This window comes from Anolis carolinensis, chromosome 6 (assembly GCF_035594765.1).
Source record: "Anolis carolinensis isolate JA03-04 chromosome 6, rAnoCar3.1.pri, whole genome shotgun sequence".
NCBI lineage: Eukaryota > Metazoa > Chordata > Lepidosauria > Squamata > Dactyloidae > Anolis > Anolis carolinensis.
In genome coordinates, this window is record NC_085846.1 from 6,955,337 (window position 1) to 6,979,177 (window position 23,841).

At 44.0% G+C, this 23,841-nt stretch overlaps 1 protein-coding gene across 3 annotated transcripts in view; it reads left to right on the forward strand.

The window, feature by feature from the left end:
- Positions 1-9,003: 9,003 nt before the first annotated feature.
- Positions 9,004-23,841, forward strand: part of per1 (period circadian regulator 1) — a 33,516-nt gene continuing 18,678 nt past the window's right edge. For 2 of the 3 annotated variants that reach the window (XM_062957763.1, XM_062957765.1), the window contains exon 1: positions 19,114-19,324. The gene's annotated coding sequence lies outside the window, so the exon portion shown is untranslated. Of the gene's footprint in view, positions 9,127-19,113; positions 19,325-23,841 lie in introns of those variants that run through there. The other variant, XM_062957764.1, reaches the window with a different exon arrangement.

Here is a 23,841-nt window from a genome sequence, read left to right on the forward strand (position 1 = left end):
GGAAGGATAGCAAGGAGGGGGCTGTTCTGGCTTTCCTGAGCAGGGAGTTCCAGAGTTGAGGAGCAGCCACCAAGAAGGTCCGCGCTCTCGTTCATACCAATTGAGATTGAGATGGGACAGAGATAAGGGCCTCTCCTAAAGATCTCGGAACTTGGGCAGGTTCATACAAGGGGGTGCGGTGGCCAAATAGCCTGGACCTGAGCCATCTAGGGCTTTAAAAGTCATAACTGAATTGTGCCCAAAAACAAACTGGCAGCCAGTTGATGTGCTGCAACAAGGGGGCTGTCCACTCCCTGTAGCCAACCCCAGTGAGCAACCTGGCTGCAGCTCTTTGGACCAGCTGAAGTTTCTGAGCACTCTTCAGAGGCAGCTCCATGTAGAGTGTTACAGTAATCCAGATGGGATGTAACTAAGACATGAACCACGGTGGCCAGATCTGGCTTCTCAACAGGCATACTTGGCGCACAGGTTTTAATTGGGCAAAGACCCTCCTGACCACCACAGATACCTGGGTCTCCAGGTTCAGCACCAAGTCCAGGAGGAACCCCCAAACAGCAGACCTGTGTCTTCAGGTCTCACAACTGCCTCCTCTAGGCAAGGTGGAATTTTGCCTTGTTCCAAGGAGGCATTGACCACCACCTTCGCACACTCTGCCAGTCCCCCTCTGGTCGGTTTGATCAGACAGGAAAGGCAAGCACCTAGAACATATGTGGTAGCTCTCACCTCTCCAAGGATCTTGTCCACATCCTCAGGCCGCACAAATTGAAAGGTATCCATCAACACTGGACAAGCAGGAGCCAGAGTTACATCCAATGACAGCATCCAAGTCGGTATGGTTTTATCTGCAAAGTGCCATGTAAACTCTTCACAGCTGCTGAATGGTCAGGAATGTCTCTTTGAGGACCAGTATGTAGTAGCCCTTTGATCACTCAAAACATCACTGCTGGACATTTGTAAATGCAATGGTGGCATCAAGGAACAATTTCTCTGCTGCCTCCATTGCCCCGGAGTAGGCTTTCAATACGTTCTAAGCTGTGCTCGGTCAGATTTGCTTCGAGTTCTCTTGCCAACATTGCTCTAGACTTCGTCTCACTTGCTTCATCGCCACCAACTCCTTGGAAAACCAGGGGGCTGGTTTGGCTCTGCTCTGTGAGAGGAGCGATTGTGTCCACCACCCTGGCCATTTCCCCATTCCAGAAGTCAGCCAGAGATTCAACAGAATCACTTGCCAAGATGTCAGGAAAGTCCTCAAGAGCCATCAGGAATCCATCTGGATCTATAAGCTTCCTGGGACGGACCACCTTAATTGGCCCACCATCCCTGCAGAGGTTTGGAGTCCCAGCAAGTAAACCTGACCAGGTAGTGATTAGTCCATGACAATGGAATTGTGAGTTGTGTTGTCGAAGGCATTCATGGCTGGGATCACAGGGTTGTTGTATGTTTTCCGGGCTGTATGGCCGTGTTCCAGAAGTATTCTCTCCTATACCTTACAACCTCTGAGGATGCCTGCCATAGATGTGGGCGAAACACCAGGAGAGAAGGAGCCTCCGATGGCCTAGGGGATAAAAGCCTTGTGACTTGAAGTTTGGGTTGCTGACCTGAAAGCTGCCAGGTTCAAATCCCACCCGGGGAGAGCGCAGATGAGCTCCCACTTTCAGCTCCAGCTCCATGCGGGGACATGAGAGAAGCCTCCTACAAGGATGGTAAAACATCAAAACATCCGGGCGTCCCCTGGGCAATGTCCTTGCAGACGGCCAATTCTCTCACTCCAGAAGCAACTCCGGTTGCTCCTGACACACACACACACACACACACAAATCAGGAGATAATACTTCTGGAGCATGGCCATACAACCCGGAAAACATACAACAACCCCGAATTGTGAGTTGCCATAATAGTGGACCATCCAATATTATAATCATCCGTATGTTAACACTATGAACCCATGCATAAGCAAAAAAGAAATGAGATTATGTTGGAGGGACACATTATAAAGCCTCATTGAATCACAGCCCTACAAAAATCTGAATTCCTGTTTTGTAGCTTTGGATATCAAGCAAGGAACTGAGAAGGTGTTGGAAGTCTCGGTTGCAGTTAATAAGCTGCCGCCCACTTTTTTCTTCCTGCAGCACAATATGAATTTCAATAAAGACAAAACGCTTCGTCAGATTCTGATTCTCACATATCTCAGCAAAATAAAATCAAGAGGGCTTTTATTGTGGCTCTCGGGCTTCACCTTCACTGTAAAGTTAATGCAGTTTGATACCACTCTTAAATGCGGATGGTTCAATGCTATGGAATCCTGAGAATTATAGTTTGGTGAGGCATCAGTTCTTGTGGGCAGAGAAGGCAAAACACCTTGTAAAACAATAACTCCATTCCATAGTATTGAGCCATGGCATTTAAAGTGATGTCAAACTGCATTAGTTTTACAGTGTAGATGCACTCAGTTTACATCACTTGGGACAAAGATTGTATTTAACATAACAATTGACTAAAACAATCACATAAGCAGAAGGAATATAATCACTCAAATAACATATGAATCTGCAAAGAAAAAAGGAAAAAGACCACTGGGATGGAGGAGAGGATGGCCTGGAGGGACCACTAGAACTAAAATACAATGTTATATTCTAAGATGCTTTCAGGCAGAGGAATATAGTGCAATGTTTCAAGTCAAAGAGATGGCCTGTGCAACTACTATAGCTATGGGCTCGGTTATCCAAAGGCGCAGCGGAAGAGCCAGGTTTTAAGCAGCTTTTTGAAGGAAGCCAGGGTGGGTGCTTGCCGGATCTCCTCCGGAAGGGGATTCCAGATCCGGGGAGCAACAATAGAAAAGGCCCGCTCCCTCGTCCCCGCCAACCGAGCCTGGGATGGTGGCGGGAGCAAAAGAAGTGCCCTACCGGATGAACGAAGAGGACAAGTGGGTTCATGGCGGGATATGCGGTCAAAAAGGTAAGCTCAATAAGCTCAAAGATGTAGCTTTCCTTAGAAGGTAGGTGCTCACTAAGCAATTCTGAACTGATTACAGCATGATTTAGATTGATTTATCCGTGCATTGTCATTTAAGTCATGTGTTTGGAATCAAATTGGTAGTCTTCATTAAAAATAGGACTGTTTGCATTTCAAGGTACTCTCATCTTCTCAAATCCCCTATTCATTGACCTGCCCGATTTTGCATATCGAATAGAAAGGCACAAAGAGATAGGCATGAAGCTGATGCTTAACTCCCAGGGTTCCATAGCACTGAGCCATTGCAATTAAAGGATCAAACAATTCATTCCACAGTGCGGATGCAGCTATTGTTTATTTTGTGGCCTGGGAAGCCCTCAAAATTAGCATATCATCAGGCTCTAGTCCCATATTTTTAACACGGACGATTTATCATGGGAGCCCTCTTTTGTGAGAGCATGCGTCTACACCAGGGGTTCTCAAACTTTACGAGCTACAAGACCCTTTTTGAAGCAAAAGTTTCTCATGGAGCCCCAATAAATGTTATGTTATGTTATATTATATTATATTTAAAATCTAGAACAGTTTGAACCAACATAAACTTAACATTATTTCAGTGGAAGACCCCAGGAGACAACCAGTCCAACCTCCTTCTGCCAGGCAGGAAAAGCACAATCAAAGCACACTCGACAGATGGCCATCCAGCCTCAATAATAATAATAATAATAACAACAACAATAACAACAACAACCACCACCACCACCACTAATGGCAATTAACCACTAATATGCTGAGATCGTCTGAAGTGCATTGGGGGAGTAAAGCAAAACACAGTGATTTCTCTTTCTCATTGTTATGAGCTGCAATTGACGCACATCTTGTGCTTCTCCACGAGGGAAAAGTGTGTGCTGGGCAAATAAAAGATGCGTCAAAGCCCACATCTTACCTGAGTTGCCATGGTCCTGCGCCTGAAGCATCTTTCTTTCTTCTGAACATATCATTGTGACAGCCATTTTTCTGAAAGTTCTCTTCCTGTGACAATTTTGTATTTATTTTGTCATGGACTAAAAAAAACCTCCTCCTTTGCCTATAAATCTGCTACTATTCCATTGTTGAGACCCTATATTGCCATAGGTGTCTATAGAATTATTTTTGTTGCTACTTCATAATTGTCATTTTGCTACTGTTATGAATCGTAATGTAAATAACTCATATGCAGGATGTGTTTTCATTAACTGAACCAAATACCCACATTTGAACACTGGTGGGGATGAAGGGGGAATTGATTTTGTCATTTGGGAGTTGTAGTTGCTGGGATATATATTGAACTTACAATCAAAGAGCATTCCAAGCTCTACCAACGATGGAATTGAACCAAACTTGGCACACAGAACTCCCATGACCAACAGAAAATACTGGAAGGGTTTGGTGGGCATTGATCTTAAGCTTTGGAGTTGCAGTTCCCCTACGTCCAGAGAGCACTGTGGACTCCAAGCAATGATGGATCTGGACCAACCAAGCTTGGCACGAATACTCAATATGCTCAAATGTAAACATTGGCGAAGGGTTGTTGTATGTTTTCCGGGCTGTATGGCCATGTTCTAGAAGTATTCTCTCCTGACGTTTCGCCCATATCTATGGTAGGCATCCTCAGAGGTTGTGAGGTATGGAGAAACTCAGCAAGGAAGGTTTATATGTATATCTGTGGGAAGTCCAGGGTGAGGGAAGAACTCTTGTCAGTTGGAGGCCAGCCTGAATGTTGCAGTTAATCACCCTAATTTGAATTGAATGGCTTCATCTACTGGCTGCTTTCTGCCTGGGGGCATCCTTTGTTAGCTACCCCTAGTTCCCATGTCTCAGAGTGTTGCTTCTTATTTACTGTTCTGATTTTTGAGTTTTTTTAATACTGGTAGCCAGATTTTGTTCATTTACATGGTTTTCTCCTTTCTGTTGAAGTTGTCCACATGCTTGTGAATTTCAATGGCTTCTCTGTGTAGTCTGATATGACAGTTGTTGGAGTGGTCAAGCATTTCTGTGTTCTCAAATAATATACTGTGTCCGGGTTGGTTCATCAGGTGCTCTGCTATGGCTGATTTCTCTGGTTGAGTTATTCTGCAGTGCCTTTTGTGTTCTTTGACTCGTGTTTGGGTGCTGCGTTTGGTGGTCTCTATGTAGACTTGGCCACAGCTGCATGGTATACAGTAGACTCCTGAAGAGGTGAGAGGATCCCTCTTGTCCTTTGCTGACCGTAGCATTTGTTGGATTTTCTTTGTGGGTCTGGAGATAGTTTGTAGGTTGTGTTTCTTCATCAGTTTGCCTATGTAGTCAGTGGTTCTCTTGATGTATGGTAAGAAAGAACACCTTTCCTCTGGGTGGATCTTTGTCTTGACTCTCATGGCTTGCTCTTGGCCTTACAGCTCTTCTGATGTCCATGGTGGAATATCCATTGGCCTGTAGAGCCCAGTTTAGGTGGTTTAGTTCACCTTGGAGGAGGTGAGGTTCACAGATTCTTTGTGCACGGTCTGTCAGGGCTTTGATTGCGCTTCTTTTTTTGACTTGGGTGATGGTTGGAGTTTTTATGAAGGTATCTATCTGTATGTGTAGGTTTTCTGGAAACTGTGTGGCCCAATTGTTGATTGGGTTTGCGGATGACCAGAACATCTAGAAATGGCGGTTTTTCTTCCTTTTCTTTTTCCATGGTGAATTGGATGTTTGGGTGGATGCTGTTCAGGTGGTCCAGGAACTTGCTGAGTTCCTCTTCCCCATGGCTCCAAATGGTAAAAGGTGTCATCAACATATCTGAACCATACAGTTGGCTTTTTTGGTGCTGTTTCTAGGGCTTGTTTTTCAAAGTGTTCCATATAGAAATTTGCTACTACTGGGCTGAGAGGGCTCCCCATGGCCACTCCATCTTTCTGTTCATAGAATCCATTGTCCCACTGAAAGTAGCTAGTGGTGAGACAATGGTGAAACAGCGCTGTGATGTCTTCTGGGAAGTTTTGTTTGATTAGTGTGAGGGTGTCAGTTACTGGGACCTTAGTAAATAGGGACACCACATCGAAGCTGATCAGGATGTCCTTGGTGCTTAGTTGAGGTTGCTGATCTTTTCTATTAAGTGTGTTGAGTCCTTGATATAGTGCGCAGTGAGCCCAATACGGGTTTGTAGCTGTGTAGCCAGAAATTTTGTCAGGTCGTAAGTCGGCGATCCAATGGCACTCACAATAGGTCTGAGTGGGATGACGTCCTTGTTGTCACGACCCAGGCTGCAGAGCACCAATAACCATACACAGAGGCCAGAATCTATCTAATATCTTTATTAAGGAAATATATAAAGTTAATAAAAGCAAGTGTATGAAATAGTCCAGAAGTAGACCTTTCAGGAAAGGTCAAAATTAGTCCAAGAAAACAATGTCCAATATGAAATATTAAGGTCCAAAGTTGTAATCCAATAACCGAAACACTCACTTTGCCAGGCAAAGTGAGGGGAGATGACAAGGTCCTTTAGTCCATGAACTTGAGCAAGGCTAGGAAATAACTTGAAACAAGGCTTGATACAAGGCAACAAGGAACGAGGAGCGAGAACAAGATCCGTGGAATTACTTGGCAAAATCCGGAAAACAAGGCAAGGCTGAGTCCTGGAAAACAAGGCAAGGTCCGTGGAGGTAAACAAGGCTGGAAACGGGAACGAAGGCTTGGAAACGGGAGCGAAGGCTTGGAATCAGGAACAAGGCTTGAAACAGGAACGAGGCTTGGAAACGGAGCGCGCTGTCCACACACAACTTACTCCAGTAGCTGACGAATTGACTCCGCAAGATCCCTTTGTGGGTAAAACACCTAAATAGGGTCTAGTTTTCCCACCAACGAACAGTTCACTGGGGAACCAGAAACGAAAGCTAATCTCTGAGTCCAGATGCATGACTCCTTAAAGTTTCTCATGGAAAACAGGCTTAATCAGCTAAATTCTTAGCAGCTATCCTAGCACTCCTGCGAGAGGCCGCTTGAACTCCTCTCTGTTGTTTACAAAACTCGTGGCGAGAAAACACAGGAGATTTAGGCTCAGGGCTTGTTTGACAGACTTCTGGAAGACAAATCTCTTGCAGGTGCAAGGTTCCCAAATCTGGCTGGGAAGGTTCCAATTCTGACTGAGACGGTGAAAAACCCAAGTTCTCCTCTTCATCTGGGACTACAGTGCCATGAATGGGACTACATGGCCCATGACTCATCACACTTGTGGATTTTTGGGAGTCCGTAAAGCCTGGGTGGGAGGGCTTCTGATTTGCACAGCTGTTGGCATATGTTAAAGTTAATGGAGGAGTTCTTGATCAGAATGTTAGTTTTTCTGGTGATTTTGTTAGTTGGGTCTTATTTTAGTTTCTTGTATATTGTGGGATCCAGAAGTTGTCTGATTTTTTCTTTATACTGTTCTATTTCCATGATTACCGTGGCATTCCCCTTGTCAGCTGGGATAATGATTTCTGGATCTGAGTTGAGATCTTTGATGGCCTGTCTTTCTTTCCTCGTTATGTTGCTGGGGGGAAGTTTTGCCTTTCTCAGGATCCTTGCTGTTTCCATTCTTACCTCCTCCGCTTCTTCCTCAGAGAGCCGGTAAATTGCTGATTCGACATTAGCAATGATGTTTTCTACTGGGATCCTGATGGTGGTGACCGCAAAATTTCCTCCTTTTGCTAGAATGGATACTTGGTCTTCAGTGAGTTGTCTGTCAGTCAGGTTCATGATGGTCCGTGACTTATCCAGATCTGGTTTTGGCTGTTGCTTACGGCATTTGTCGAATTTTTGTTTTTGTCTTTTGGTGTGGAGAACCATGTCTTTCTCCATTTTTCTGTAGGTCAGGTTGTCTTATTTTTTCCCAGTCCTGGGTGTTCATCTTTTGGTTGATGTTGATATGGAGGTGCAGCAGTTCTTTGTCTGTGGGAACTAGGGGCAGCTAACAAAGGATGCCCCCAGGCTGAAAGTAGCCACAGATGAAGCCATTCAATGCAAATTAGGGTGGTTAACTGCAACATTCACGCTGGCCTCCAACTGACAAGAGTCCTTCCCTCACCCTGGACTTCCCAGAGACATATATATATAAACCTTCCTTGCTGAGTTTCTCCATACCTCGCAACCTCTGAGGATGCCTGCCATAGATGTGGGCGAAACGTCGAACATGGCCATACAACCCGGAAAACATACAACAACCCCGTGATCCCGGCCATGAAAGCCTTCCACAAAACATTAGCGAAGTTTGAGGAAAATAGACCTTGACATTTGGGAATTGAAGTTGATGGGATTTATAGTTCACCTACAATCAAAGAGCCCCTTGAACTCCACCAATGATAGATTTGGGCCAAACCTCCCAACAGAAAAAACTGGAGGGATTTGGGTTCCTAAGACCTTCAGAAATACGTGTTTTCTGAAGGTCATTGATGACCCCTCTGAAACCTCCCTCGCAACCCCTCAGGGGTCCCGATCCCCAGGTTAAGAAACGCTGACATAGAGCAAATGCTGTTGAGGGAAAAGAGCCTTTTAACATTCCCTCAGAAAAAGCGCCTCCCCGCCCCTCCCCCACTTCGCCTCTTCAAAAATCTCGGCCACGCCCCCTCCGCGCCAACGGTCGCCAGCTGGAGGCCACGCCCCCGCCGCTTGCGCCACGCCCCCTTTTGCCTCTCCAAACTGTAAACACGCACAGCAGCAGCGTCCGCGTGAGCCCTTTTGGCACGTGTACTCCTTTACGAACCAGGCGAGCCAATGGGAAGCCAGCTTGGTGTGATTCGCCAATAGGAGCCAGGAAGGGGCGTGGCCCCCAGCACGCGGACTCCTGCATGCTGCTGCGGAAGGACCCAATAGGAGCCGGAAGGGGGCGGGGCCGGCCTTGTCGAGGAGGGCTGGGCCGAGGCGACCCAGCTCGGCTGTCACGCGGCAGCCTGCATGTTGCGGCGCCGGCTGGCCAATCACAAACGGAGCTGAGGAAGACGCGCGGGGAGGGGCGGCCAATGAGGGGGCGTGACGGGCGGCTTGGGCGTAGGCTATTGGCGGAGAGCTGGAAAGGGGGCGTACCCTGCCAGTGGAAGGCTCACGCGGACGAATGCATGGTGCTGAAGTGGGGCGCGCGCGGTTGTTTAGCCTTCTCATCCTGACGGCGCCGCAGAGGAGACCGAGGGAGCGGCGCTGGAGGTAAGAGGCGGAAGTCGGTGCGGGGGAAAAGGGGGCTGAGGGGAGGAAGGGGAGAGCAGGAAGTAGATTGCCCAAAGGAGTCAGGTTTCAAGATAAGGGCGAGCAAGATTATTATTTGCTGTTTGAGGCAAGTGCGAATGTTGCACTTGGCCAGTTTGATTAGCATTGAATATCCTTGCAGCTTCGAAGCCTGGCTGCTACCTGCCTGGGGGGAATCCTTTGTTGGGAAGTGTTAGCTGGCCCTGATGGTTTCCTATCTGGAAGTAGCCAGGCTTTGAAGTTGCAAGGCCATTCACTGCTAATCAAGGTAACCAACGGCAACATTCAAACTTGCCTCAAAAAGTCAGGAGTCCTTTCTCCCTGGACATTATTCCACAGATATACAAACCCCACTTGTGTAGTTCCCAACAGACCTCACAACTTCTGAGGATGCCTGCCATAGATGTGGGTGAAATGTCAGGAGAGAATGCTTCTGGGACTTGCCTTTACAGCCTGGAAAACTCACAGCAACCCAATCGTTAGTAACATTTTAGGAAGATTGTAAATCTTGGGAGCACTTTTAAAAAGAACAAAGAATGGGAGTGGGTGATGATTTGGAAATTAATATGAGTTTCCAAATAGAAGAAGTGGTAAAAGTTAAGAGAAAAAAGGGTGGAACGTAGGATATATATATATATGTAATTTCTAGACACACATATGTATGTGTATATACCAGGCATGGGCAAACTTTGGCCCTCCAGGTGTTTTGGACTTTAACTCCCACAATTCCTAACAGCCAGTGGGCTGTTAGGAATTTTGGGAGTTGAAGTCTAAAACACCTGGAGGGTCCAGGTTTGCCCATGTCTGGTATACACACACACACACACACACACACACATAATGGGTAGAAGAGGTAATTCTAAGTTACATTTATGTGTATAGATTTTTTTGTGGTTGTTATTAGAATATTATAATTTTTTGTAGCAGCGAATGTACAGTCACTGTTGATTATCTCCTTGTTTCCCTTCCTTTCAAAATGTCCTTCCTGAATATGTTTGTTTTCATTTTACTGTACGTCTGCAAAAATCTGAATCAAAATCACTCATAAAAAAGAATGGGTGGGGTCCAGTTGGCAGGAAGTACAGGTTTGTTTGCAAAGGACACACCCAAAGAAAGGGAAGAAGGAATGGGGAAAAGGAGGCTGAGGGGTTGAAAAAATCTCACACCCTCTGAGAATGCCTGTCATAGATGCAGGCAAAACATCAGGAAAGAATGCTTCTGGAGTATAGCCATATAGCCCAGAAAAAGCACAACAACCCAGTTAAAAAATCCTCTAAAGAAATAATTTCCCCCAAAAAAGAAGCAGAGGCTAGATGGGCATCTGTCGGGAGGGCTTGGATTATGTCTGGATGGGGTTGGACTGGATGCCCCTAGTTGGGAGAGACCCCAAGGGGCATCCAGTCCAACCCCATCCAAACAAAATCCAAGCCTTCTCAACAGATGCCCATCCAGCCTCTGCTTAAAAGACTCTGGAGAAGGAGACTCCATTATAGTCTTGGGCAGCATATTCCACTGTGGAACACCTCTTACCATGAGGAAGTTCCTTTTAATGTTTATGTGGACAGTTTGAAGAAGACAGGACAGAACAGAGAGGACTGCCAAGATGAGAAAGATATACAATTTGGGGTCTTGGGTAGGAGAGATTTAGGGTCTTGAAGGGACTTAGGGGAAAGTAACAGGCATTAAGGCTCATGGGTGTTGCTATGGAACAAAGCAACATTTTAAAAAAACTAAAATTAATACAGACCAGCAATAGGCTGCTGACACAAATTTTGAGAAGAAGAGGCAATTTAGTGATTTCGCAAATTGTTTTTTTGGGGGCAGAGGGCTGGTATTAATCACTCCACACTCATGGCTTTGTTTCAAATACATATACATGATTCTGGTGACTAATTGGATCCGGGTTCCAGCATCTGGTGTGTGTCAAGAATGACTCTAGTCTTTCTTCCTGAAGACTTTACTTTTTCTTGATCATTTTTTCATTTTCAATAAATACATTTTAAAAACCCTTTGAGTTTTTTTGTGTGTGTTTAAAATGATGATTTGCAAAAAATGGTATGATATGAGGGTGATTTAAACTGAAGGAAATGGGGTGACAGGCAGAGCAACAACAAGGGGTTTGGTAGGGAATGACAAGTTTGTGAAAGGCAACAAAAATAACTATTGACAGAAGAAAGGTCAAAAGAACACGGTTGAAAAGGGGATACATGATTAACCAAATTGGAGGTCAAGAGGTTTGAGAAACAGTGGACTACTCTCTTGTTAGCTTTGTGTTCACTGTGTCGTAGGAGATCTCTGGGGCTTAGTATAAGGGCTAAGCATGACAGAATGAAATATAAACAGAAAGTCAATGTATTGCCCAAGACCATGGAAATAAAATGAGATTATGATGGAATCAGAATGCTTATGTGTATTACATACTGTTTGATCTCTGAGAAAAAAAATCCTTTGCTTCTGTTTAATTAATCTACAAAAGGTTCCATGTAAAAAACAAAACAAAAATAGAACTTGAAGTTTCCATTGGGGTGGTTTTTCTGTTGTGTTGTAAAATCTTGAATACATCTACACAGTAGAATCACTTCATTTCAACTGCAATAGCTCAATGCTATAGGATCCTGGGAGCCAAAGAGTAATGGATGTCTCAACGAACTACAAAGGTCACAATTCCATAGCACTGAGCCAGAGCAGCTGAAGTGGTGTCAAACTGCATTAACTCTATAGTATAGATGTAGTCTGAGAAAATTATTTGCTTAGGTTTAATTCTTCTATAAAAGATCCTGTGATCTAGGTAAAAAACAAAACAAAAACAGAACCTGAAGCTGTTGTTGGTATAATTTTTTCTGCTGTTGTTTTGAGACCTTGAGTTTGGGGAACTTTTCTTGCTCTTACAACTTTCTCTGTGCTTCCAAGCTTTGCCTTATAAGCTTTTCTGGTCTTGTATTCATTAGAGAAGTCTGTAGAATCTTCTCTTCTGATGCTTCAAAATGTTGAATGGTCTGACGTGGCATCAATTGTACTCCTAAACGCTTTGCCTTTTAGCCGGTTTGCCTGCTGTGGTTGATTTCTCCCCGCGAACACCAGGAAATTGGGGGAATGGCTTTATCTGGAGCTGGGCAGGGATGTGCCTACGTGCGTCTTTCGTAAGAACGCCGTGATTAGGTAATGCCTGCCACAAACCAGGCTTGCACAGTTTCCCTGTGGCAGTTATGTAATAAGAGGTGAGAGGAAAGAGCGCCTTGCCGAGAGCTGCTGGGCAGCTTGGGGATTTATGCTCATGTAATATTCCTCAGGAGAACAACGCATTATATCATCGAGCTTCACCTGTTGGTTTTGTATAATATATTTTTGATGGGTGGTATTGATTTTTCTCCAGGCGTGGACATGAAAAGGTGGCTGAAGATGTGCTAACAAACTGATCACATGCCCATGGCACATGAGCTATCCATTGTCATTTTTCTGTTTACTTAGCAACCATAATCAATATGGATATGTGCAATTTAATTGCAAATCGTATTTTTTTTTGGGGGGGGGGAATCCAGATCATAAAGTATTTCTGGAGGGAATACATCTCTAATCCAACATCTGAAATCTGTGTTTTATTTATTTGCCCAGTCTTGCTATTTTGTGTGCCACTCTCACTTGAGATTTTCACTGATCTCTTCAAATAATGGATCAGATCTTTCAGTGTCTTGCCAAAGTTGGATTAAAATGTCTCCTTTGCTTCAAATCATTATGCCTGTTTTTGCTATTCAGTCACATCTTGGGTTCACCCCTTTTCTTTTGGAGCAATCCTCTTGGTAAAAAGAGCTGTAAGGGGTAATCTCTAACCTATATGAAATGGGAAAACCTTTAAATATCCGTCTTGATTTCAAAGCCACCTTTCCCTTTCTGATCACAACTTTTTCTCCCATGTCAAAACATTTGAGCCATTTGGTTTTAGAATTGCTTAGAAGAATAGTTTCCCTTGCCACAAATCTTGTTGAAATCTGAAATAGTAAGCAAAGTGATAAAGCCACTCCTCTTATAATGTTAGTCCCTCTCTTCTTCTTTATCCTGCTTTTTTGGCTCTGGGGAAGGGTTTGGTCTTCTATGGTTCCTTCCTCTTCTGAAGGAAATGAGGTATTTGACTGGAAGAAGCCCGGACAGTTAAACCAGTTTCCTTACCTTTCCCGCAAAACAGCTGATGATGCTTTTTGGAGATTTGGGATGAGAATGCATTTTCCAGTGTTGTTTCTCTTCAGAAGTGTCCCCCATTCCTATCATTTCTTTAAAGTGTGATCATGTGAGATTGATGATGGTCTTTCTCTTTAGAAATCTCCTTTTGCAGTGTGTTCCCCACCCAGTGTGTTTATTTATTTTTGATAATGTTTAGCAGTTCACACATTAGTGTAGCCACATTTCTAGGAATCGTCATGGTGAAAGCCTAGAAAAATAACTAGGATTTGAGTGCATTCTAAAAAGAGCTTTTTTTTAAAAAAAAAAAGAACAGGAATATTGTTGTGGTTCTCTTTGAAATTAGTCTCAGCATTCTTCCGTAGCAGAGAAGCTGAATCTGTTTAAATGTGAAGGATGTATGTATAACTCACCCTCTTCGAAAGAAGATAGACAAGAACCAGAATTCCTTCTGTCATTAAACTGCCTGGAAAATCAGTTGGATTGTGTAGGGAGAGACTTGTTAGGTGTTGAGCTGTTGGGACCGGCAGATGGCAAGATAAATAGTGCCTCAGAAAAGGAACAGCTAAAGTGAAGCTTAGCTCTTGACAAGAGATGAGTAGCTCCAGAGAGCAAGATGGCAGCAGGATTACTCCATCAGGTCAAGGCCCCATTTGCAAGAACGTTTATAATTAACAGTGGGCAGTGCCTGGATTAAAACGTCATCCACTGTTGTGCTTAAAAGCAGGAATGACTAACATCCCGTCAGGAGAATGCCAAGGTTCCTGAAAGTGATTGTCTCCTCAGGGAATGGCCCAGATAGAGAGGCTTGGCTCTCTTTTGACCTTTTAGGTCCAGGAAAAGAAGTTGAGAATGTAGAGTTTGGGCAAAGTAATGAGACTCCACCTGGATCAAAACAGGCAGTGGGTTGATCGCTGCAAATCATGAGGAACAAGTGAATGTTGGGACTGGATATGAAAGACAGAACAGGTTCCAACAAGATTAGCTGATAGCTAAAGAAGATCTCATGGTGCCTTTCTTGGGGCATATCTCATTAAATGCCTGCATCATTCATAACTATGTGGTTTTGCCCGAAATATAAACTTGACTACCTATCTCGGTTATTACTGAGACAAAAAGATATGAATAAACAGATGACCACTAGACACTAAATGTAATGTGATTGTTAAATATCTTTGGCAACATTGTGGACATATTGGCCTAGTGCCTCCTCCTGGGCAGCCAAAGAGTAGTCATCAAAATATTAGTGAATGTACAGTAGGGGAAAGGTTCTTTGGGAAGTTGGGTGGAGCGATAGTGACATAGTGACGCAGGTCCTGCCTGTTCATGGCCCATTGCTGACTTTTGTGTCAGGGCCAAGCTTATGGGTTCGGAGCACTGGCCACGTGCAGAGCCTGTTTTCCCAGGGCCTCAGTTGTTGCTGCTCCTCTTCCAAGGCACTGCCCTAATTTCTGCTCTGCTTGTTTGCGGCAGGATGTCCCATTCAAGTATGTCTCTGATGTGGCAACCTCGTAGAACGCTGTCGCCAGGCGTTCAGACTTAGACAAGTCTGAGCATTTGCAGTAGAGGGCAGCATTTCTCCCCAATCTAGAGAAGCTAGAAATGCAGCACTGAACACGGTGGGTGGGGGGGGGAGGGCTTTCTGTTTTGGAAACAAGCTGGCATCTGTAAGGGATATAGTAATCAAGAGTGTCTGGAGGCATCAAATGAAGGAGAGTGACTGGTGCAGGTGGCTGTGTGTCTTCAGAACCTCACCTTCTGAAAGTCAGAGGTTACCTGCTGTTTATCAGAGTTTCAAACTGTAGAATGAACATTTCTACAAGATGCTTAAGGGATCTTGGTCGGAGGGTCCATTGGAGGACCACCCAGCATGAGAAGAGACAAAATTTTAAGCCACAACAATAAGACAAACTAAGGCCAAACAAAAAAGTCATTAAAAAACTTGATCTAAGTGAATAATCAGGAAAAGATGTTTGTAAAATGTATGTGTGGTGTAGCAACCATGGTTTGCATAATTCTCAGTTTACTGGGAAACATCACAGCTCACTAATTTTATTAAGATCACATCCTTTCTTGTACCAGCAAGGCAGCTAACCACCATATTTGAGGGGAAGAAATCTTTTAAAAGCATGCTTTCCCATTTAAAGTATGTATTTCTTCTCTTATTTGTCATACCCATTCAGCCAGGGAGGACTGTTTCCCAATGCACAACTCAGATACTCAGGCTAGTTAACTTTGGATATGGAGTGCGAATGTTTTGGAGCTTGTGCTTCTGCAACCATGTCTAAATACTCAAGTCTCCCAATACTGTCTGAACTTGGAAGCTAAGAAGGGTCAGCCCTAGTTAGTATTTGGATGCAAGACCACCAATTAATCCCAGATGTTGTAAGATATATTTCATAGGAAGGCACGAGCCAAACCTTGCCTCGGAAAGCCCTATAAAAATTCATGGAATCGCTGTCAATCAACAGGCAACTTGAAGGCGCACTCATGCACGCACAGACACATTTCTGGAAGTAAATCCCTCTTCTGTTTTCTTTGCTTCTCTAATTTATTGGAAATGTTTTGCTTCTTCTTTGCTGGGCTCCAGCTAGATTATCCTTCTTTGTCTGAAGAATGGATGGGCTTGTTGATTTTGGAGGCAGGAAGCAGCTGGCTGTCTTTTGGACCTGGAGAGCAAGCCCAAAGAACATTAAAATCCCACTCTTCTCTGGTTACTTCCCCTCTCCTTGCCATTTGCTGTGGGGAGATATCCCTTGCCGACAAGGGAGCCAGAAGAGGGAGAGAAGAGCCCCTTGTCTGTCTCCTACTCCTCTTACGCAGCCACCGCTGTTGTACAACACCCCACTGTCTGTGTCTGAGCGGGTGAGCATGACTGGGAAGCATTACATAAGATCTCTGGATGGGAGGGGAGCAACATAACAACCAGCCGGCCTAGTCAGATGACCTGGTTATGGAAAGAATTTGTCCCATACTCCTTGGCAAGCGACACTTGCTCTGATTAAGGCTGACAGCCTGCCAAGACGAGGCAGGGGAAGGAGGGGACGGAGGTTTCCTAGAAGAGAGGAGAAGGGGGAAGCTGGTAGGGGCATGCATTGGTTCTTGCCCTTTACTGTCCTGAAGATCTATTTGTAATATTATGCTCCTGGAAAGGCATAAGGACAGAAGGGCATCCTGCCATCCATGCTGCACAGCAACTTGCAAGAGACAAATGTCTAATATTGGGAGAAATATAGATCAATCTTGATCAGCTGCCATTCATAGTCCCATCCCCTGTGAATTTGTCAAATCCTGTTCTAAAACTGTCCCAGTTGACAGCGGTCTCTAGAATTTGTGGTACTGAATGCCATTTTTTGTGAGTTTTGAACATTTGCATGAAACATAGCCTTTATGGGCGCACATTAGAGGACTAGTGAAGGATGCTCCTATTGCTGCTGCTTGGCAACATAGGTGTTGGGCATGAGAGAATATAATAAGGGAGCTATTTGGGGCCCTGCTGTTCCAAATGATAAAGGCTGCCACAATGGAAGGCAGAGGGCCCTTTGTTAAGAGAGTGTAAAGGTGTATGTGTGGTAGTGCTTTTTTATTCAAAGAGAGAATGGTATCGTAGGACACCACTTTGCACCCACCTGGTTCTGCAGCCTCCACACAAGTGCAGATAATTGGTGCTAGACAAAAGCAAGTGGAAGATGACATCTGCTGAACCTTTATTTCCCTGACTGAAGCTGGAGATCTATAGTATTCTCAAAATTCTCAGCCTAGAACTGAGTGCAAATAATTGTATTTTAAAGACTGGCTTATATCTGCTACTTGTCATAGCCACTCTCAGCCATGTGCTCATGCCTACCAGCTTCCTATGTCCAGTCATTTCATTATTAAGATGGAAAATTCAGGTGTTGGCTATCTTAAGGGGCAGAGTTGAAGAAAGTGTGAAGGAGTGTGAAGTGTGCATTGCATCTTGGCCTTGAACTCTTCTTTTGCACTATTAACACTCCTAAAAAAAACTGCATAAAAAGCTTGCAACTTAGACAGAAGACAAGTAGGAAGGTATGGGCTCTGGGCATAAAAAGACTATAAATAGAGGCTTTGTTTAACTGAAGTACGCCTATAATAGCTGCTTGACTTGTAGCCTAACCTAAATAACCTAATTTGTCTCACATTTGAGAATAAACATACACATACCACAAGTGGAAATAATGTATGTTAACTAAGCAAACAATCTCATAATGTCCCTAATTTTTAGGTATGTGTATGTAATTCTAGGCAGTGTACAGGAACATGGCTAGAAAACATTCTCTCTTGAAGTGTCTCTGACCAGAGTACACGCAAAAAATGGGGGAGGGGGAATCATTGGATTAATTTTTTCAATTTTACATTTGAAAATAATTGGGCTTTACAAGTACACTTAGATTTATTGTTTTCGTTTTTCTATCTGGTGTTGAGTCCTAGAAGCCCCTTGCAATTTCCAGGCAAGGAGGACAACTTTTAGCACAAGTCAGTGCAAATTGGTTCACAACCACAACAAAAGACATCATAATGAAGAGAAAGGATGTACCCGTTAAACAAATATTGATCGTTACCCCAGACACTGCTCAGACAGATGCTGGAGTTGCCTTATCGCCAAGTAATAAGCTGAAATGGCCAGCTAACTCACACAGCTAGAGTCAATATTTTTGTACCTTCCATCTTTGTTTCATTACACACTATGCATACATTTACATGCATTTCCTGCACTCCCCTCAATTTTTCCAGGCTCCAAGCAACATGCTTATCACATCGTGATGCCTTGTATTTGTGTTTATGTTCTGAAATTATTTCATATTGGTTCTTATCAGAATAGGATTGAATGGGCTTTGAGGCTCCATTCTGTTTTATTTTTTGTTTCAGTTTGAGTTGTCATAAAGGGTCCCCATGGACCATTGACTCCAAATTCCTGCTCAGTGCGGATCCTCCAGCTAAAGCAACCTCAACAGGTAGCTGTCCAGCCTCTTAAAAAGATGTCCAAAGAGAAAAATCCTCTAGGCAAATTTGTTCCTTCTAAAAATGTTCAGTTGAAATCTACCCTCCTCTGACTTCAAACCTAGATGTACCCTTCTACTTCCCTTTGGTTCTTCCATATGTTTCTGTTTTGGATTGGACTTTCTAGGTGTTCAGAAATGGAATCATCGCTCTTTCTTTTGTCTAGTTCCTGTCAAAGCTGGGAGAGCAATTCAGTTGAAATTGTGCCACTCTTTAAATGTTGGAAAATCCGGTTTATTACTAACTGTAGTGTTTACTTTAACCCGAGCAGATGCTAGGTATTGTAGAAAACATTTTTGTGGCACTGCCCAGTAGAGCACAATGCCAGTGTGCACTAGATGGAAGGGAAGGGAGGAGAAGTGGAGCATGGAAGGAGGAACAGAAGACGGGAAGAGCGGGAAATCCTAATAGTTTCTTTGATCTGTGCATCCTTCCCTGCTGGGGTTTGATACCTGCCTTGTTTCAGCAGCAGCAGAGGCTTGCCATTTACCAAGGGGCCGTGCAGGGAGGGATGCAGGAGTGCGCATGAGCATACTCCCACACCCTCCCTGCATGGTCCCTTGGTAAACGGCAAGCCTCTGGTAGTGATTATGCAGTCGGCCTCGCACTCCCTCATTGGCCCAGCCACTGGCCAATGAGGGCTTCCCAGGGACAGTGGCAGCACCACGGTACACGTGCGAGTGGGGCGTGCAACAGGGGGTTGCTGACATCACCGGGCGCACTTGGCCAGGGCTGCTCCGCCTCCTACTTATACAATGCGCCCCGCTTCCTTGTTAAGAGCCAGATGCACTTCCAGAGGGAAGGCTAACCTGAGCCTGCCTGTCCGCAGCACCTTGCTTTGCTCTTTCCAGGAGGATGTATTGGGTCAGAAGCAGCAACAGAGTCTCCACTGGCTGGTCTAGGAGAAGCGGAGGCCAGTTCTCCCCGTCCCAGGCTTGTGTGGGCTAAGCCACCTGCACTTCTCCTGGTGAGTAGATCCATAGAATCCTATTCACCCCAACCTGTTCTGCCATGCAAGAAAACAGAATCCAAGCCCTCTTGACAGGTGGCCAGCTGGCCTCTGTTTAAAAACCTCTATCACACCCCGAGGTAGCATATTCCACTGCTGAACAGCTCTTAGGTTTAGGATTTTTTCCTCAAGATTTAAAGGAAATTTCTTCCTGTAGTTTGGATCCATTGCATGCTTGTTTCCATCTGCACAGCAGTTCGGTGCTGCTAAATTGCATTCTGAAACTGCAATATGTGGTAGTGTGTAAATGAGGCTCTACTCTCCGGAGAAGCAGAACATGGCTCTCATGTCCCCTCCCAAATTTTTCTCTAAGGTAAACATACCTAGCTCCCCACATACTGCCTAGCAGTGACCCTCTTCGCTTCTCATCTTTTTTTGCAAAGGTTGCCTCCCCTCTTTTCCATGCACCGTTTGGCTAACTTAGGCCCCACCTAAAAGCTTCCACAGCCTCGGTCACGTGCAACATCGCTGAACAGAATGTTCTCTGAGTCGGAAGGAGGCTTGGTAATCCGGCTTGCTGTGCCCTGGTAGTGTGGGCGGGCTCTCCGCGGTGGCACATGAGTTTGCATGTGCTGCCAGCAGAAAGGGGGAGTGTCCTTTTTTGTGAGCCGGAGAACTGCTGGGCAGCTTTATGGAATGCAGTGGGCACGCCATGGAGGGAGCCCGCGCATAGCAAACTGGGTTGGAGATCATGATAGGTGTGTTTCACAATCTTCCACACTTGCATGCTTCTTGTGCTGATCCTTGTATGCTACTTTGCTGGAGATGGGGCCAAAATGTGAGGCATCTTTTTCATTGCTTTCTCCCTCTGTTGCATGGGGTGACAAAAGAAGGATTTTAAGGCAGATATTGGGAGGCTAAGATGACTTGCTGATCCAGTGGTTCCCAACCTGAAGGCCTCCAGGTGTTTTGGACTTCCATCTCCCAGAAATTCCAGCCAGTTTACCAGCTGTTAAGTGTGGGAGCTGAAGTCCAAAACACCTAGAGCCCCAAGAGTGGGATCCACTGCTTTATACTAAGGGGAAAGAAGTGGGGAACCTAGAAATCATGTGCACACTGTGAAACTGCATTTATCATCATGCATCCTCCAGATATGTTAGCTTACAACTTGCATCATGTCCGGATGGGAGTTGTAGTCCAACTCATTTGGAGCACGTTGCCTATTTATTTGTGTATCTGTAAGTCTGGATTTGCATTTTCTGGTGAATATTACTAAAGCCTTGATTCTCCTTGCAGAGGGTTTCTGTGAGGTCCTAAGGATTGCTTAGGAATGGCTTTAAGTTGTAGGTTGGCCCTGAGGAGGTGTGTCTTGTTTGCTGTCACATTCTCCCCACCTCACAAGGTTTTTATTCTGGCAAAGTTGTGATTTTTTTTAATATGCAAAACCTCTTGCTGCAGAATCATCAGGGTTTATTTACAGTGATACCTTGGTATCTCCTGGAGTTTGGCTCCAGGAACCTCCCTTTCATTCCTTGTGGATATCAAAATATGTGGATGCTCAAGTACTTTTATATACAATGGTTAGTAAAAGGTTGTCCCTTGTGTAAAAAAACAAAAACAAAATCAGGGTTTACTTTTTGGATTTTTTTTTATTTAAAAAAAAAACACATTTTCAAGCTGTGTGTGGTTGAATTCGTGGGTCTAAAATCCATGGATATGGAATGTGGACTTATTTTCTGTCAATTCATCAATCCAGCTTTAGTTTGTTTCATTTGCAAACCATTTGGATGTAAAGGCAAGCCGCAGTTGTTCTTTTTTTTTGGGGGGGGGGGGGATGCAAGAAATCCATATAGCAGTCCCAAGCATCGCTAAAAACACCTTCAAAACAGTGAGCTTTGATTCTTGTTTGTGGCTAGGATAAAACCAGGGTTTTGCATGGCCCCAGAACTTTCCCCCCTTAATTATGTTTGCTATGCAATACATTAGTAATGACAGTGCTATTGCTGATAATGATAATAATAATAAGACTTGGATAGTACGTCATTAGTCTTAACAGGAATGCCTCTCAGTATTTACAAAACTGCCCTCTGGGTACCTCTTGGCTGTTGTGCCCTGCCTCAACTAGGTCTGAGTATCATTTGCTTCTCTGCATTTGTCTTGGATTATAATTTGTTTCTGCTGCACATCCACTTCCACATTTTTTGGCCATGAGCTCCTGGCTTTATAGTTGCTAGCAGCTCCTCCTTCTATAAGTTATGTAGCTTGTTTTCATCGAGAAGCATGTGATTATGGTCCCCTTGTGCCATGAAAACTTGAGCTTACTCCTGTAAATGTATTATGGTAGAAGGCATTTCCCTGGATCTGATATATGCTGGTCCAAAATGATGGTTTCATTGTGCTGAAACAGAATTATGAGGGATGCTGGATCATGTAGTGGGACTGGATGATCCAGCATCCCTCATAATTGGCTATGCTGGCTAGTGCTGATAGGGGTTTTAGTCCAAATATATCTTAAGGGTCTGAGCCTATCCTGATATATGGCTTGGTGGGTATATGGGCAAACTCTCCTCTCAACTTGGCAGTCATGGTCACCAGAGCAAGACAAAATCCTATTTTGCTGTTTTGGCTGATAAATAATACCCAAAGGATTGCTATTTTTATCTTTCTCAAACACAATACCTGCCAGAACATCAGTCCATATGTTGTTGGAAAAAGCAATCTAATAAGGAGTGCTTCTTAAAATAAGAATCTAAGCCTAGATTTTGAGGCAAGGGGCACCCGTCTTAGCTGGCCGACCCCCGGACGCATCGGCTTTGCCATAAGTCCTTTGTACACAGGGATCTACCCTGTATTTAAGATTAAAAATAGCAAACAGCCAAAATTAGAAGGGGTAAATATAGAACAGCTAAGACAATAGTGAATCAGGCTAATAGACCTTTCTGAGAAACAGCAGCCTTGTGTGTTCAGGATGGGAGGCGGAGGAAGGATTTAATTGTCTTTTTTTAAGCCCTGGGGATAGACCTCTAGGCTTTAAATGGGGACTCAAGAGAATTTAGATTTAATTAAGTATCTAATACTTAAAAACCTCTCTCCCATTGCTTGGAGATGAAGATGGGAAGATAGAGGGAACTGGGCCACGGTTGCCATGCCAACTCCTTTTAAACATTTCCAGGGTAGTCAGATTGCCTTTGGATGTTTTGCCTATGAAATTTAGTTTAATAAATGATCAAAAAGTGTGCATTTAAATACAGTTTTCATTCCGTGGGTTTCTTCCGATATCTGGGGATATGTTTTGATGTGCAGTGTTTTTATTTTGTTTTATTAACTTGAACCTGAAGTGCAGCATCAAGAAAAAATCCTGTTGAGTTTCTGCCAAGTGCAAATATTGAATTTATGAATTTGTCCCTGCCTTTTGGGGGGAGAATCAAATACATGGTTGATGGTGGGAAGCATTTTGTCAATTGGGGGGGGGGGGGTTGTTACATTAATAATATTTAAAAATTGGAAATCTGTACTGAGAGGGCAAAAGGTTGGATAGTTCTTTGTGTGCTTCCCATCCACGTTTTGAAGCCAAGTATTAGTAAAACCAGTGAAAGATGATCATTTTTTTCAAGTTTTGGCATCTTTCACCTGTGTAGCTTTCATGATTCTAGTAGAATTCTGAGATTTGTAGTATGGTGGTGCATTCTGTCAGAAAATTCTAATTACCGCATTCAACTACAAATCCTAGGATTAAATTGGATGCAGCTGCTGCAAATAAAACTGAATGAATATGCTATAATTGTGTACTGTAAAGTAGGATCTGCATAGCATTAATAAACAAAATGATGTGGTGCTGAAAAGGTTTTCCTAAAACAAATAGGACCTGATTTTTCCTTGCTCTTCTGGTTGAAAAGGGCCAATGTGTTGAAGAGTCACTAAGTCACACTAAGGGATGAAATGTTTATCCCCCCAAGGAATGGTAGCCTCATCATATCATTAATCCAGGAGGTGCTAGAATAACATTAGTAAGACCAAAGCTGGCAACAACGCCCAAATTCTGTAAATGAAAATGAAGCCATCTCTGTTCTAAAGGAGTTTCTAATCTCTTAATGTCTTCACTAAAGTGATGAAGAAGAGTTTAAGAGTTAGCTTTCTACTTACAGTCAGGCCCAACACACTGACCATTCCTAATACTGTTCCCTCAAAACTTTTTGTGCTTGTTTGTTTGTTTAAAATCCATTCACTCACAGTGACTTTTTGGCGTTCCACACTTGGCAGAGGCCTGCCTGGTTGCTCTCGATTTAGCAGGGAAGGAGCATTGCGTGTCTTGGCTGTGCCTTCTCTTCTGCCTGAGCTTAAATGTTTATTTTTCCTTTCAACTTTTTTTCCAGAAAGGCAACAGCGACGTGCAGAAGGCAGCAGTGAAAAGCAAGTGGCACTTTCACACTTGCCAAGGAGTGCCTATTCTTGCTTTGATCTGCTGGCCTTTGCAATATGCTCTGGGAACAAGGATAATGGGATATGAAAGAGCAAAACAACTGTGAAATAAAAAA